Source organism: Camelus bactrianus, chromosome 19 (genome assembly GCF_048773025.1).
Source record: "Camelus bactrianus isolate YW-2024 breed Bactrian camel chromosome 19, ASM4877302v1, whole genome shotgun sequence".
Classification (NCBI taxonomy): domain Eukaryota; kingdom Metazoa; phylum Chordata; class Mammalia; order Artiodactyla; family Camelidae; genus Camelus; species Camelus bactrianus.
The window spans coordinates 16,479,250-16,493,467 of NC_133557.1; the positions used below are offsets into that span (position 1 = coordinate 16,479,250).

The 14,218-nt window shown below is 44.0% G+C and overlaps 1 long non-coding RNA gene and 1 pseudogene across 1 annotated transcript; one reads left to right on the forward strand and one right to left on the reverse strand.

Annotated features, from left to right (window-relative positions):
* Positions 1–7,896: 7,896 nt before the first annotated feature.
* LOC123617946 (uncharacterized) lies at positions 7,897–12,061 on the reverse strand. The gene is made up of 3 exons (XR_006726276.2): positions 11,015–12,061; positions 8,723–8,909; positions 7,897–8,432 (listed from the first exon to the last, which is right to left on the reverse strand). It is a non-coding gene; the product is annotated as an uncharacterized LOC123617946 (long non-coding RNA).
* A 1,643-nt stretch (positions 12,062–13,704) lies between these two features.
* LOC123617969 (U6 spliceosomal RNA) lies at positions 13,705–13,803 on the forward strand (annotated as a pseudogene).
* The last annotated feature ends 415 nt before the right edge of the window (positions 13,804–14,218 follow it).

The following is a 14,218-nucleotide window of genomic DNA, read 5'->3' on the forward strand; positions in this document are numbered from 1 at the left end:
ACAGACAGATTAAATGACTTTCTCAGGGTCACACAGTTCGTCTGTGGCAGAATTAGAATTCAAAGTCTGGCAAATTAGATCTGGGTTCTTAACTGACATGCTCTCCTGCCTCTCATTTCTCCTGGCTGAAGTGCTTTCTCAGGAGTGTGCATACCACTGGGAGGTCCTTCCCAAAGCAGGTGAAGTCAACCTCTTGTACTCTGCACCCCGATCCTCCTCCCTGCTGCCCGGTACTCCCCAAGGTCCCCATCAGCATGAAATCTCTTAATTCGATATATTCAGCAAACGGTCAAGTGGAGCGCTGGTCTGTACCAGGCACGGGGGACCTGACCCCAGCAGAGCGTGGCCCCTGCGTGGCTAAGAAGGGAGAACAGAGGCATGGCAGACTCTACCAGGACAACAATACACAAGGCGCACTAGGGACGGGAACAAGACCTAGCAATTCACGCTGTTAAGAAGATCACAGAAGGTTCCAGAGGAGGATATTGGGCTCCCAGAAAGCAGGCTTCGTATTCAAACCAGTCAGATTGGACCCGATCCAAAATAATTAGTCAGATTCTGAAAGAGGTTGGTGCTTTTGAGGCTGCACCACGCTGCCCCAAGACAAGGAGACAGGGGAGCACACCCAGCTCTGCCAAAGCCTCCGGCTGGCTGTTCCCCAGCCCTGTGCCTTGGATTCTTCTCTGCAGATGCTCCGTGGAGCAGGCTGGACGACATAGACTATCTTTAGCTCAGAAACCTCAGCCCATTCTATATTAGATTCCAAATACGTGATAAAATATGAATAATAGTTCTCCGAAAATAAGAGGAAAGTATAGAATTTAAAGTAGTTGCAGTTATTTCAATTCTTGGCCAAAGAAACTGGAGGCCAAGGGAAGAGACCAATGGCCAGTGAACCCTCAGGTACACAGCCTTTCATCCCTGACCCATCGCTCTTCTTGAGCGGCAGAGCAAGAACACTGTGATCGCTCCCTGCTGCCCCCATACTCCAAAACTCACCCCTCTGATGAGCAATGTTTAGTATCGCTGAGCACCTACCCTGTGTGCCCAGAATTGTGCTAGACTCTATGCCGTGCTAGACTCAAATCTATATTGCCTTACTTTGCCTTCTTAGCAATACTGTAAAAAAAGATTATCATCCTACCTTCACAGGTAAGAAAACAGACTCAGAGATGTTAAGTCACTGGCCTAAGGTCACACAGCCAAAGCCAGTGGAGAACCCAGATCTATATTATTCCACATTTAACATTCCTCCCACTATGTACACAGCTGGCTTTCATAATAGGTAGTAGAGAAGGGAAGGCAAACTAAGAAATGAGTCAATAATAAGGGATGTGTTCTGAAGACAGAGCCCAAGGAACCCCAAGACTGTACAACCTTAAAGTTTGTCCATCGGGCAACAAGGATTTTCCCGGGACTTCCTCCCCATCTCCACCTCCCTTCCCCTGGCTGACTCCTCTTCATCTCTCAGGACTCACCTTGATTGTCTCTTCCTTTAAGACGTCTTCTTGGCTCTTCCCTGAAACTTACAGACCCCTTTTTGACCTTGGCCATTCCCGTAACTCCTTCTCCCCACCGTGCATTTCATCCATGTGAGCAGAATGGCTTGATTACTTGTCTATGACCCCCCCACACTAGATTGTGGTGCCTTAAGATTTGGAATACAGTCTATCTTATTTTCTATCCTTAACCTCTTAGTGCAGTATCTGGCGTGCATTAGAGGCTCAATAATTATTGTGGAAGGAAGGAAAAGAAAGAGAGGAGTAGGTAGACAGACACCCAGGGAAAGACTCTTGATTTTCTCTTCACAGTTCTACATCATAGAGCCTCATCATAAAGTCTCCTTGACTTGAACTTGGAGCTGCGTCTTTTCCAATCCTGCAAACCTTGATGGTGATGAGGTATTGTCTCTGCTTGCCTCCTCCAGCCCCAGAATCTGGGGGCTTAAGGGCGTGGCTGGCAGATGAAGTTTGAAGGGGATGGTGCAATATCAAAATTCGACTGGGAAAACTGGATGTTCTACTCTTGGGGGTGTGGAGGGCAGGTGTAGAGTTGTCTGACATCCCCCCATCTCTCTACCTTTCCCACAGGGTAAGGCATTCGGGGAGAAAAATATTTCATGCCAGACTCACTTGGCAAAACACTAGCTTAAAAAGAAGTAAAGAAACTTCTTTAGTGGAGAATGTCTCAGAAGTTTAACATGCTGTGAGATATAAATCTATGAGTGACAGAGGGATTGAAGATTCCATTTTTCCCCCAAATTAATAAGCAACTGAATTTTTTCAGCAGTGTATTTAATTACTGTCCTATAGAATAGTGCTTCTCAAACCATTTGTGGTGTAGAACAAAATTTTTACTTTAAATTTCCAATTGATAATGGACCAATACATGGTCTTATTCTGCATGACAGGCACACAGCCCAACCCTCATGCCGTTCACCACGTGTGTTCGACACCTGTACTCGCTCATTACATCCTGTCCAAGGAGATGAGTCCATTAGACTCTCTTTCAAAATCTCTCTTATCAAGTCAAACGTCCAATAGGATCACTTTCTCTCTTTCTTCTCCTCTCTTTCCCCGAGAGGGAAGACAGAACCGGATGGCGAGCTCAGGAACCACCACCTCTCTATTTCCCATGTTAGGAGCTACCTCTGCATCGCCCAGTCCCACAGCAGACGTTTCTGGAAGACGAAACAGATTTCCTTCAGCCCATCAATGGGGGAATGAACACCAGGACCAGGGCTATGATTTGCCAAATGGCCAGGGTAGCCTGGTTTAGTGGGAGTTGAGAGCCTTTCTGTTTCCAGGCTCTGTCTTTGGAAATTCTAAGAAGGGGAAGCTGTCAGACCAAAAATGCTCTGGAGTAGGGTCCTAGGGAGCTGTTCTGCATTCCTATTTCTCATGCTCAGCACAGTGTCTGATGCTTAGGAGAGGCTGGCCTGAAAAGGAAAGAAAAAGGATTCGATATGAGGTAGAAAACATTTCAGAGCCAAGAAAGGACTAATACAGGCAGGGCACAGAAATGCTCACAGATTAAAAGAAGGAGTTTTGGGGCTGACTGCACAATGCAGAACGCTGGCAGTCAGTATTTAACGGGGGAAGAGTTCACCTGCTCTCTTGCTGTTTTCAAGACCTAACTAACAGCACAGCCAGCAGTGCTTGTGGTAAAGAGAAGCTCGTCAGTATCTCGGCCCTTCCTGTTCATTTCCAGGCTTCCAATTAATTGATTTTCCTCATGGAAACCCCACAGTAATAAGTGGCTTGTATATAAATATGACAGGTGTGCTGGGTGGATAAGAGTATGCCGTGGACATGTAGTGGCATTATTAATGACCTTGTCATCAATATCATTGCAATATTTTTTAAAAATTAAGCCTTCAGAGTAGCTTGGGCATGTGTCTGAGACCATCTTGCATGCCTTAAAAAAGTTGCTGATCCTAAAGGTTTTTTTTTTTTTCTCTCTCTCTCTGTGTTGCAACTTGAGTTTCTTGAGTTTCTTTTGATGTTTGACTCTTGGGGTATTGCTTAAATAATTAAGGCCACTATATTTTACCTACTTTACATATAGAAAGTTTGATTTCCAACATTGAGTTAGAAAATTATTTAATGGCATCTTATCAAATAGAAGGTAGATGACACATAGATAGATAGATAGATAGATAGATAGATAGATAGAGATTCTTTTATTTAAAATGTGGATGCTATGAAATCCAGATGGACACAAAATCCCATTGTGGTTCTTTGAAGCCTCCAGGTGCTGGCTTCCCACTAACATCAAAGAGAACTGAGGAGGAAGAAAGCCCATTGCCTTGAAAATGCACCCTGTGAGAAGCGGGTTGCAAGGTCCATGTGGTTTATTTCTGCTAAAGGACCTGATGGGAAAGGTCACCTGCCTCCACGGGCAGCCCCAGTCCTGTCAATGCAGAAGGACCATGGCTACAGTCACAGGAAGACTTTGAGGCTCGGCTCCATCACTTAGCAGTTGTGGAGTCCCGGGCAAGTCATCTAACCTCTTTGAGACTCTGTTTCCTTACATACAAGATAAAGATATTAAAACTGAGCTTCTAAGGCTGTTTTGAAGATAAAAAGTAAAGTTTTTAAGTACACAGCGTGTAATAGATGTTCAGTGAGTGGTATTTATTACCATTGCTGTGATTAAGAATGACCAGGGAGTCTCCTCTCCCCATATGAGATCCACAAAGGTCTTACCCTTTAACCTACTTGTCCAGAAAATTCTAGCCTGAATAACAATGGGGAGTTTCCTGTTCTTGTTGAGGGTAGCAGAACCTAACAGGACAGGCTGCCCAGGCTTCCATCCGGGGAGAAAAACTAAAGAGGACAGTAGGATGGGTGCCTGCTCACTAGACACAGGAACCAGGACCTGAAAATCGATAGCGAGACTAAAGACCGCTCCTGCCTGATCGCATAGAGAGCTCCTTCCCCCAGTCACAAAAGTCAGGGCTGAGCGCCCTGGGTTGTGTTCCAGGTGATGAGAAGAAAGGTGTGTTGGGTACACAGCTGCATGTCCTAGACATCTCCCAGCTTGTAATCCTAGTAATCTAGGCTGTGAAATCATGGCGCACTCAAGTTGTCACCAGCAGGTTATGCTACCCTCAACAAGAACATGAAACTCCCTGTTGTTATAAATGTATTTCTTCAACAACCAGTTACTGAGGGTCTATGCAATGCCAGACACAGTTCTGGGCTCTAAAGGAATCAATGATAAAGGGAAAATTTATAAATGCCATCCCTACCCTTACCCTTCTGGGAGAGGCAGTTAATCAAATAAATACCATGGCAACTGTGTGAATGTGCTATGGAGAAGATGCACATGGTGCCAGCAAAGGAAGGAGTGAGGGGAATTGGCCTGGTCCAGGATATCAGGCCAAAAAGGCTTGTCTACGGTAGTGATCCTTGAGCTTCAACCTAAAAGATGAGGAACACGAGCTAAATGGAGTGAAGGCAAGGGTGGAGGTGAGAGGCACTGTCAGGTAAGGGAAATAGATATTCAAAGGCCTAAGGCAAGAGGTTGTATGCTGTGTGCAGCTGAATCCCCCACGAAACGAGGAGGAGGCTCATGAGACAAGCAGGCAACATCCATATTACGTAAGACGTTGTTGGACCTCTTGAGGATTCTGGTCTTCTGCCCAATGGCAATGAGAAGCCTCTGAAATGATGTAAGTGGTTAGAAGACGACATGATCAAATCTGCACTTTCAAAAAGATGTTTCTGGGTCTTTTGCTAATTGGACATCAATCGTCATTACAGATGGACTTCCAAGACCCACCTCTCAGCTGGCTCTGAGACAGGGAACCAGGAGGAAGCATGAGTCAGGGGCTACTGTAATTGGATGCTTCGAAATCTCCACTGCTCTGTTGGGGATGACTTGAGTGCACCATGATTTCATCACCTTCCTTATCTTGGCTTCTGGTGCCAAAGAACTTTCAGCATATTCTAGCTTCTCTCTGCCCGGAGGGTAAGAAAATTACCACCCTTGATACTAACATCTTCCTCTCCTCAGAAGGGGATCAAAATATTGCATTTCAGCCTCATTAAAGGTCAAACCTATGGATGAATTAATCCCTTATTAAAAACTTTTATCATTTTGGATTATAGTCTCTCATATTTATTGGCAATAAAACAACATGCTAATAATTAAACCACAAGACCCATGAAAAAGAGACCTCATTTTGTAGTGTTCTGGTTTCAGCCTCCTGCCCAGTAGTTGCCCAATAAAAATCTACAATATAAATGAACCTTAAAAAAAAAAAAGAAGAAATAAAATGAAAAAAAATCACTCATCATCCAATCATTCTAAAATAATTTTCCCATATTTGTTCTAGAATGCCTTTGTTTTTATGAAGATTGTCTTGTATTTGAATTAACTTTTTGGCATGTAATCCTAGTTTATATATGATGTACACATTGTTTATAATATTTGTTATTGTAAATACATGAGTCAAACTGTTAATTAGCCACTTGGATCATCCTGGTGTGTGTGCTGATGGACTCAAGTTGCATGCACAGGAATATATACAATATATAAAAAGACATGTTTTAAATGTCTAAAGCTATAATGCCACAACTTAACGGGGCTTTTTTCCTCCATACAGAGGCAATGGAAATAAAACATATAAAAGAAGAGAAGAACAAACTAATTTTATATTATCGAAACAAATATACTATTGAAACAAACAAATTTTATATTATTGAAAGCTTTGAGCTGACTTGGAAAAAGAAAGTCTGTGCAGCAGTCCTGGCAAGCACCTGGGGGAAGGTAATCATAAATATAACCTCAGATAAAGAAGGAGAGAGCTCTAAAGAGAAGGACTTGGATTCAAGGGGTCAGAGAGATACAAAACAGAGGGGGGACTCTCCACTGGCCACCCTGCCCCCAAAATGTGTGCCTTTCCCTCCCAAGGACTCCCACCCTCCCAGGGGCTCTCAGTCCTTCACAGGTGGCCCCTCATCCTCTCTAAGTAAATGACAGGAGTTTCTGCTCAGATCCTCAATACATCTGACAGTTTAAGGAAGGTTATCAAGATGAACTCTTCCACCCCTAAGACAAGCCTCCCACCCACACTTCCACACAAGCATGCGACTGACCTCATGGCTTGTAAGGACGGTGAGCCCAAGTGTCACAGTGTGCTGATGACGAAAGCAGAACCAAGGAGTAGGTGTACGTGTCAGCAGGCGGGGGACCGCATCTTACTTAGAGTTCCAGGGTCGGAGATTAGAATTTGCAGGGACCAAAGATGGTCCCGATTTCATACGTCTTTGTAGCTCCAGGGCTGTGAATACCTTAGCTGCCCAGAAGGACAGACATGTGCAAAGTTCTCAATAAGTAAGGGTTGAATGAACGAATGGATTCCATTGCTCCCCAGATCACAAGGAGCACAAATTACCTCTTCCTTGGAGATAAGAAGATGTTGCAGTTTGGGATGTCAGGTAACCCTGTGAATCCCACTTTCAGTGGCTTTAATCTCTCCAAACTTTCTTCTTCATCTGAATAAAGAAGATTATAATCCATCTCAAAGCACAATGTGAATATTGGAAGGGCTAATTTATCAAAACTACCCAGCACACAGAGGGAGGGGCTGCTGGTTTCCATATCTGAATTTCCTAAGTCTTAATGCTTGGTACCACTGGGCCGAGGTCAGTGCTGTGGGGCCTTATACCCATATCTGACTAGGAGAAGCTATATCAGACAGCCCTCAGGATCACAGGCTCTGAAAGCCAACTGTTTCCAGCTGAATACTAGCCCCATCTCTTACAGCTGTGTGGCCTTGGGTAAGTGACTTCACCTCTCTGAACTTTGGTTTCCACATCTTAAAAGATGGGGATAATAATAGTACTTACCTTGAAGGGATTTTGTGCACATATGTAGAGTTTAGAATAATGTCTGGGTTTAGAACTGTTCCATAAGTGTAACTATTATGTCATGTCTATAAATAAACTTGAAGTTTAAACTTCTCAAGCAGAGAACAAAAATGTCTTTCTCTCAAGTCTACAATTAGTGCCTTCTCATCATGCTTGACTCTCTAGGCATACTCTGGGATTTCGGCTGATGAGGGTTTGCTCTCCTTGGCCCCATGCCACTCACCACCCCATCTCCCCAGACCCCAGAGAGCTTGGGCAGGCTCAGGGGTTGAAGTGTGGTGGCACCAGGCAAGCCCTGTGGGCTGTCTGCAGCGCAGAGGGGCCTGAATGCCCCCTGAAGCTGCTTTCAGCCACACACTCCCCTCCCCTTTCCAAGAACTCCACAAAGAACTCACGTGGATGGAATTCATGAGATTTTTAGCTCAATGACAGCGCCTGAAACTGAACTGAAACTGAAAACCCTTCCATTTTTCTGTGTTTCTTTTTAGGTGAATAGGTGCATGAGGACACATTAAGGTTTATTAAGTAAGAGGCAGAAATGCTTACAAACTTTATTGCTCCTCCCAGGCCTATAAACAATTCCTTTCAATCCTTGTTTAAAGCAATAAAACCTGGAGGGAGGTGAGCCCCCAGAACCCCCAGGGTGAGGGTGGGTCTGCTCCCAGCCTGAGGCTGAAACCGGGCTCCAGGCGGGGCAGCCCCCTCCCTGCTCATCCCTGCACCGGAGGGAAGTTAATGGAACCCCTGGGGCTAAAACTGCTAGGAGCTCAGAAAGCCTGGGCCCCCTTAAATTGTATGTAAAAACTAGAGAAGGGGCAATCTCAGGGGGGCTGGAGGCAGCGCAGGGACCCAGGAGGAGCCATCAGAGCTCTGCAGCCAGACTCCTTTACGAGCAGGAAGGTGAGGAGCCACAGGGGGTGAGATTAAGGGCAGTGAGCTGTAATGCTGGGTCCTGATGCAGGTTCTGCTGCTCACCAGGCAAGTGGCTCTGAGCAAGTGACATGACCTCTCTCAGCCTCAGTTTCCTCCTCTGTCTTGGGGATCATGAGATATCTGGATGAACGCATAAGACAATCAGTGTAAAGCAACAAACACTATGCCGAGAAGCTAGTAAACACTGAAGAAACTGTGGCAAATCGTTACTTAAATGGGGGGTGAACACCCAGGTCCTGAAGGATTTGGAGCTTGAAGCCACCTGTGCTGAATAACAATGATCAGTGACCACCCCCAGTGCGATCGTCCCAGAGAGCCCAGAGGAAGCCCTCAAGGGTATCAGCAGACACCAGTGGCGCCAAGAAGACCGGCTAGCAGGCTCTCCGGGCGCTGGCATCTGAGGGGTCCACCTGTCATTCCCCCGGCTTCCTCCTCTGGCTGCTTCCGGCACCAGGCGGCCCGGATGCTGCCCAGTGAGCTCCGGGAGGCTGGAGTCAGCAGTGGCCCGGGCTCCACGCCTGGGAGGGACTTAGGGTGACTTGTAGCCCCGTGGCAGGACAAACAGCACAGGAGGAATATATGGGTCCAAAAACATCCCTGCACAAAGAGAAAACAGGACCCGTAGGTGAAGCCAAAGAGAAAGGGTCCGGGCTCCTGGTGGGCAGCGATTTCTTGTGTGACCTTTGAATTAGTTTTCTCACCTCCAGCCGGTTAAGCTTTCATTTGTGGGGCATGTTAACAGAGCCACGTTTCCTTTCAGATACTCACGGGATTCTACAATAGACTATGGGTGCACTCTTTTCAGGAAAGTTACATGCGCATGCACTCTGCCCGACCGAAAGATGAAGCAAAAAACAGAACTCAGAAATGGTATAAAAAGGCTCCTCGTGAGCACTGAAATCAGTTAAAATACAGGCTAGCTTAAATCATTATGTTAAGCTTAAGACCCTATACTAAAGTCAAAGTTATGTTTAGAAGAGTCAATATTTAAAGTCAATAACAACAACAACAATAATAATTCTATACCGATACTTTCCATCTAAAATTCCAGAGCCGGCTAACAAAAGCTGCCAAGTGGAAGAGAAAAATGGGAGGATAGTAAAGAAAAGAGAAAAAGTATGCTAAACATCCTTAATTCAAACAGAAGAGCTACATTTAATACAGGGAACATAAAAGGTAAAAAAAAAAAAAAAAAGAAGAAAGGAAAAGAAAAGAAAAAGAAAAAGAAAAAGATAAAGGAAAAAAAGAAAAAGAAAAAGAGGACAGGCATTAAAAACACCCAACAAAAAGCAAGAGAAATCAAGATGATAGAAGAATGAATTTAGCAGTTATAATTTTATATATGTGTGAGTTTAAAATGCATAAAAACAGATTCTTAAATTTAATCAGAATCAGGATTTAAAAAGACCCATCGAGATTTTAAAAATTGGATGATGAGTTTAAAACGAAATTTTAAAAGGGAACAAAAGTCACAATATTACTATCAGACAAAAGTTAACCAGGATAGAGAAGCCCACTTTCTAATGATAAAAGTTCAGCACACAAAGAGGAAAAAAAGAAAAAGAAAAAGAAAAAAAGACACAAGAAATAATCATCCTTTAAAAAAAAAGTAAGCAGTGTTCATCTCTTGCTTTTTTAATTACGTTGAGATTCTTTTTCTTAGTTTGGTTTATCTGCATTTTCTCTATTTTCTTCAATGTATTTGAAGAGAAAAAGAGTTATAGCTCCCTCCCTTTAGTACTCTCCTCGTTCCCAAAGAAGCTAATCCAGCCCAAGTGTCTCCTCTTCCAGGAAGCTTCCCCTGACGTTACAAATCCCACTTCCGTATGGCCCTTCCCAGGGACGTGCCAAGCCGGCTCCTACGAGCTAGAAAGCAGGGTGTGTACATCTCTCCCCAACTCCATGCACCGCAACACCAGGTTGCTGGATTGAAATCTGCCAAGATGCAAGTATTTACACCACGGAAAGCAGCACATGCTACAAATCAAATCAAATCACGTGCACTGTGCTCTTGGAGCTGGCTGTTAACACTTACCAGCACACGACTGCTCATGTTCCCAGAAGTCTGGGCATGACCCTCTACAGAGTTTCTGTCATCCTGCACGACAGTGTTTCACGTGGCTTTTTCCCACCACTGATTTGTGAGCCCCTAGGAGGTAAGACATCCCAGCATTTATCTTAGTCCACTCCACAGCATCCAGCACACAGTTGGCAGGAGGAAGGACAGGAGGAAGGAGGAAGGAAGGACAGATGGAGGGAGGGAGGGAGGGAGGGAGGGAGGGAGGAGAAGGAAAGATAACTGTTCTCTTTCCTCACGTGTGATAAAATTGCCTAATTGTCCCTAAATAGCAACCACAGCCCATTCTTTGGAGCAAGAAATCCTCCCACTGTCACCAAGAGGAAGACCTAAGCTTCCTCATTCCTGATTCCTAAGGAGGAAAAGGCTTTGCAAAGCACCCACTAGCCTCTGGAACTTGCAGCTTGACGGGTCAGGAAGGTAGGATGAGGCTATTATTGAACAGACATATCTTAATCCCAATTAGGACGGGAAATTGTTTTAGCTTAAAACACTTCCTGAGAGTTAACGATTCCGAGTCTGTTTCCTCATTCAGCACGTGGCACCCACGAGAACACTCTTTGTCCGTAACTTCTATCATTTCCTTGAGGACCAAGCCTATGCATAAAGTACTTGAAAAGCTTACCAGTTTGGTTCCAACCCTCTTACAAAATGTATCGGGATCTCTTCAAGAATCATTTTGCTGTCCTAGCCAACAGACAATAGGTGTCTTCCGGGAATGATCTATCCAAGCAGTGTGCTCTTTATGTAAATATATCCTGTTCTATCAGCCTTCATGTAAACTCCCCTTCTTCGTGAATCTTCGAGACCCAGGACAGAAGATGCTCAGAGGCCAAAGAACTTGTTGAAGTTAAGGAAAACAAAACAGAGAACAGTAGCTCGCCCAACTGGTGTAGCCAGTTTTTCTGATACAGACTAGACACATCCACTCAGCTGCTGTTCCATTGTCCTAATTCAAGTTCCTTCACGTTGTGTGTGCCAGTGTGTGTGCCTGGCGACGGCTGCTGAGAAGAGAGAAGGAAATGAAGACCACTAATTACCGAGTAGCCTCTGGATCCATTCGTTGGTTCAACAAATATTAATTGAACGGTACATCAGGCACTGGCCCAGCCCCTAGGGTCACAGATGAATGAGACCAACTTTTGGTGTATGCAATTCCTTGGAGGAATGGGCCCGAGAGAAGTAATAAAAAACAAATAAATAACATAATTACAGACTGGAATACGCTCTAGGAAGGAAGAAGACAACACGTTGTAGTACCTTGTCGAGGAGAGGGACGTATGCAGGAGGGACAAGTGTCTTTCTGAGGGGGGTGGAGCAAGGCATGAAACTCAAGGATGAGAAGAAGCTGGTCACACAAAGGAAAGATGCATTCCCAGGAAGGGAAATGGCTTCAGTAAAAGTTCTCCTCTGAGTGTTGAGGGGACAGCAGAAGACAGGGGCTGGGATGACAGCAGAGAGACCTGTTGAACGGCGGCATGGAATTCCTTTCATCAGAGTTTGGACTCAGCGGCAAGAGGCATGTTCACCAACTCCAGGTTTTCCAATGTGGATCCATTTGCCCAAAGGAAACACTTGGTGGCTTCACACCAGTTTCACACTTCCAGCTGTGAAATCTTGAACACATGACATCACCTCTCAGAACCTCAGTGTCTTCATCTGTAAAAGCAGTTCAGCCGAATCTCCCAGAGTATCCAGTAAATGTTACACTCTTTGGTTTCTTGGAAAGGAAAATGACTCATATCTGCTGGAAATAGACCAGGTGGCTCCGGGCAGTTTCCTGGGCCTGGTGACAGCCAAGCTTGGGTGGAGCCTGAAAGGGGCAAGGGTGGAGACCAAAAGCAGCCTGGGTACCTGATTATGCAGTGCAATGCCCCATGTCCCAGGCTGCAAACTGTCAGCTCAGGAATGTGGCTTAGGTGGGGCGTGCTAGTGATGGAAACAGCAGAGAGAAACCCCAGGAGGCCCTGGAAGAAAAAATGAATATTCACATAATTGTAGGGTGGGGAAACACTGCTAACTTGAAAAGCAAAGGCAGAAGGCAGAAAGGCAAAGGTTGATGGAATTTATTTTATGAAAAATCCCACATTATCCTATAAATCAAAAATGAAATCATGCATAGACTGATCAAAAATGGGCAAAAGACATGAACAGGCACTTATTTCACAGAAGAAGCATGAATAGTCAATAAACTTTTGGCAAGACTTTGAACAGTATTGGTGATCAGAAAAATACAAACCAAGGAACCATGATCTACAATTTTATGTACATTCAATTGGCTAAATAAATAAATAAATAAAAGCTTACAATACTAAATTTTGGAGTGGATTTAGACCTCCAGATCTCTTACACACTGCCAGTGGAGTGTAACATGGTATTCCCACTTTGGAAAAGAATTGAATGGTGTCTTCTAATAATCAATATTTATATATTCCATGGTCCAGCAGTTCCACTCATAAATGTAACTATACACGTATGATCAGGACGCACAGCCAAGAATATTCAGAGTGACATTGTTCTCAGCAGCAAAAACTTGGAAACCACTCAAATATCCTTCAGTGAGAAAGTGGATCAGCAAGATGGTATATTCATACAATGGAATAGCATACAGCAGTCAAAATGAAGGCAGCGTGATATGACATGCAACTATACAGATAAATTTTAGTAAAATGATAATGAATGAAAAAAGTCCTCAAAGATTACCAACAAGTCCTTTAGGCGACCAGAAAATCTTGTTATGTTGGAATTGGAAAATCTTCTTATGGAAACCAGTGTGTTTACAAAAACAAAACATTTTCCTCCACCAAAAATTTACCGAACTCTATAATTAGTACTTGGTGTATTTTAATATGTGTATACTATATATTAATAATAATTGTCTTAAGAAGGATCACATACCCTTGCTATGAAGTTAAAAACCACAACAGTGGGGAGGGTATAGCTCAGTGCTAGAGCGCATGCCTAGCATGCATGAGGTCCTGGGTTCAAGCCCCAGCACCTCCATTAAATAAATAAATAGATCTAATTATCTCACCCCTCCCACAAAATAACCAAACAAACAAAAAAATTAAAACTTATAACACTTTAAAACCTACCCGTTCATACTATGACCCTACTTTTATTTAGTAAAACTAAATAAAAAGGGATTCAGGATGATGGAGGCCTCAGAGCAGAGGCCGCATGGGCTGGGTTAGGAGAGGTGAGTCAGCCGTACTCCTCTGCAGCTTTGCTGTCGAGACTAGCTGGATTTGGGAGGTAGTTCACAGACGTTTACTGCATAACTAAACGTAACTAATGAAGAAAATGACAAACACAGGGCTCACTTTGGCAGCACGTATACTGAAACGGGAACAACACAGACGAGATTAGCATGGCCCCTGCACAAGGATGACATGCAAATTCATCCGTATTTCTAACAGGGTCCTGCGGTAGAGCACGGGGAACTATAATCGATACTTGTAATAGCCTATAATGAAAAAGAATATAAAGAAATAACAAACACAAACAAAACAACTAAATAAAAGGGGGCTGTGATAGTTTTGTGTGTCAACTTGACTGGGCTACGAGGTGCCCAGATATCTGGTTAAACATTATTTCTGGTGAGCGGGTTTCAGAATGAGATAAACATTTGCATCCACAGCCTGAGTGAAGCAGGTGCCCCTCCCCTCTGTGGGTGAGCATCATCCAGTCTATTGAAGGTCTAAATAGAATAAAAGGCTGAAAAAGAAAACATTCTTTCTTTCTGCTCTAAAAATAAATCTCTTTTTATAAATAGGAGATATAGAGAGAGTTACATAGATATTCACCCTATTGGCTCTGTTTCTCTGGA